Source organism: Bison bison, unplaced genomic scaffold (assembly GCF_000754665.1).
Source record: "Bison bison bison isolate TAMUID 2011002044 unplaced genomic scaffold, Bison_UMD1.0 scf7180017864515, whole genome shotgun sequence".
Classification (NCBI taxonomy): Eukaryota; Metazoa; Chordata; class Mammalia; order Artiodactyla; family Bovidae; genus Bison; species Bison bison.
In genome coordinates this window covers 1,087,208-1,090,583 of record NW_011495068.1, presented here as the reverse complement: position 1 = coordinate 1,090,583, position 3,376 = coordinate 1,087,208, and positions in this window count along the sequence as shown.

The window sequence follows — 3,376 nt, the reverse complement described above, 5'->3', positions numbered from 1 at the left end:
TATAAAACCACATGGAAAAACCATGGGAAACACTGTACATCATCAATACTAACTACACTCCCTAGCGCCTCTGTATCATCTAGTCTACTGTTCATCCCTTCTAGTTTATTTTTTTCTACTTTGATTATAGTATTCTTCATATCTGTTTGCTTTTATTTGTGTTCTGTCTTTGCTACATGCTTCTAATTTATCAATGTATTCATCTTATCTTCTCCCAAGTGTTTTGAACATCTTTATGAAGCTGAAGCTCCAATACTTTGGCTACCTGATGTAAAGAGCTGACTCATTGGAAGAGAACCTGATGCTGGGAAAAACTGAGGGCAGGAGGAGAAGACGGAGAAAGGATGAGATGGTTGGATGACATCTCGACTCAGTGGACAAGAGTTTGAGCAAACTCTGAAACATAGTGAAGTAGAGGGAAGCCTAGCGTACTACAGTCCATGGGGTCTCAGCAGAGCTGGACACAATTCAGTGACTGAACAAAAACAATTTTCTCAAGTAGATTACTTATCTCTATTTTATTTAGCTCTTCTTCTGGGGATTTAACTTTATTTCTTTCCTTTGGGACATATTCCTCTGTTTCCTTGTTTTGCCTTATTTGCTGTTTTTATTTCGATGTATTTTTGGTACCTTGGTTACCTCTTGGAGAAGTGACTTTTTGTAGGAAACTTAATATGTGTTCCAGAAGCACACTCCCCTCTGGTCACCAGAGCTGTATTCTCTAGTGGTGTCACCTACATGGGCTGAGTGGGTCTTTCTGTTTTAGCAAACTGACTACTCTGACTGGTTTCCTAGTCATGGCTAGCCCTTGACTGGACTGGTTGCCAGGTCTTGCCTGGTGGGCAGAGCTGGCCATGAGATAGCTAACTGCAGAACCCTGGGGTTCCCAGTTCTAGTGTTTGCTCGCTGGTGGGTGGTACTTGCTCCTGACATGCCTGACTGTGGGGTCTGGAATGTCCTAAAGCTGTTATCCACTGTTGTTGGGTGGGGCTAGATCCTTGGGAAGTTGGCTCAGGTGTACAAGGTGTCTCAGAGCTGATATCAACCTGCAGGCCAGCTGGTCTGGGGCCCAGGGAGTGCCCAGGCTAATGCCAGCCTGCTGGTGTTGGAGCCAGCTCCTGGCATCTTTGGCTGTCGAGTCCTGGAGATCCCAGAGCTGATGTAGACCTGCTGGTAATTAAGGTTGAGCTCTGACGTCTGGCTTGAGGGTTGGGATGGGTGGTGGTCCTGCGGCTAGCGCTTGTGTACTGATTTATGGGGCCAGGTCCTGGCAGGGTAGTGGGCTCAGCATGTCTTAAGACAACTGTCCTTCCAGTTGATGGGGACTTTGTCTCCACATGGCTGGCCGTTTGTCTTCAGGAATCCCAGTACTGCTGTTGACCGGCTCAGGATTGGGGCCAGGTCCTGGCTCTAATAAGCTAAAGGGAGGATTCCAAAATGATGCCTGCCAGCACCAATGTACTTCCGGAAGAATGAGCTCCCCAAACTGTCCACGGCCAGTGTCTATGTCCCCAAGGTGAGTTCAAGTTGCCTCTTGCCTGTCCAGGAAGCTCTCTAAAGTCAACAGGTGGGTCTGACCCAGGATCTTATCAATGTACTGCTTCTGCCCTGCATCTCAGAGCATGTGAGATTTCATGTGTGCCCTTTAAGTGTGGGGTCTCCGTGTCCCATGGCCCCCTGGCTTTCCCTAAAGTAAGCCCTGCTGGACTTCAATACCAGATATTCTTAGAGCCCATTTCCTGGGTGAAGAAACTGTGAGCTGGGTAGCCTCATATGACTCTCCATTCCTTGAGGAGATTCTCCACAATTGTCATTATTCTCCTATCTCTGATCACTCATCTGGGGTGACCATACTGCATCACCATCCACCTACCCATATCATCAAGGTTCCTTATTTATATTTTTAGTTGTAAAAGATATTTTTTGCTAGTCTTCTGGTCCTTCTGATTAATAGTTGCTCTGTATATACTTGTGATTTTGGTATACCAGGGTGGGGAGGTGAGCTCAGAGTCCTCTTACTCCACTGTCTTGGCTGCAGACAAGATCCAATAAATAAGGAAGCACTGTGTCCAATAATGAAATTAATCTGTGGGAACAACTTTAAGATAATACAACAATGTCTACATAAGGAGGCAAGGGTGAGAAGTGCTGAGTGCCTTCACATACAAATTTAGGGAAACAAGAGTCAAAGTTACCGACTGTATTTAAACACTCTTTCATGTTCAAGATGTTGATAACTATATTCATATAAGAGATTTGATAAGGGCTCAAATATGCAACTGCTTTCATTTGATAAAAATATGTTGCCTCCTTATAATCCTTTTATGGAAATATTTACATAGATGACAGTACATTGTACTGACATTTTATATTGTTACATTTTTTAAAAAATCTCAAATCTTATCTGCATTCAGAGAAGTAAACAGTATATTTTTGCTGCTCACTTCTTAATAATTTAACCCGGTCACATCTGACAAAAAGATTGAAGTTATTACAAGCCACTTTAACATATTTAATCCAAGATAATCACGATAGTGATTATCCATCGTGATTGTCTTTAGACCAAGATAATCACAATGCTGTGATCACTCACCTAGAGCCAGACATCCCAGTTTGTGAAGTCCAGTGGGCCTTAGAAAGCATCACTACGAACAAAGCTAGTGGAGGTGATGGAATTCCAGTTGAGCTATTTCAAATCCTGAAAGATGATGCTGTGAAAGTGCTGCACTCAATACGCCAACAAATTTGGAAAACTCAGCAGCAGCCACAAGGACTGGAAAAGATCTGTTTTCATTCCAATCCCAAAGAAAGGCAATGCCAAAGAATGCTCAAACTATCACACAGTTGCACTCATCTCACACGCTAGTAAAGTAATGCTCAAAATTTGGACTCTGTGGGAGAGGGAGAGGGTGTGATGATTTGGGAGAATCGCATTGAAACATGTATAATATCATATATGTAACGAATCGCCAGTCCAGGTTCAATGCAGGATACTGGATGCTTGGGGCTGTTGCACTGGGAAGACCCAGAGGGATGGTACGGGGAGGGAGGTGGGAGGGGGGTTCAGGATGGGGAACATGTGTACACCCATGGCAGATTCATGTTGATGTATGGCAAAACCAATACAATATTGTAAAGTAAAAAAAAATTTAAAAAAATAGGGGAAAAAAAATTCTCCAAGCCATGCTTCAGCAATATGTGAACCATGAACTTCCAGATGTTCAAGCTGGTTTTAGAAAAGGCAGATACTGGTTTCTTGGGGCTGGTGCACTGGGACGATCCAGAGGGATAGTACGGGGACACAGGAGGGAGAAGGATTTGGGATGGGGAACACGTGTATACCTGTGGTGGATTCACGTTGATGTATGGCAAAACC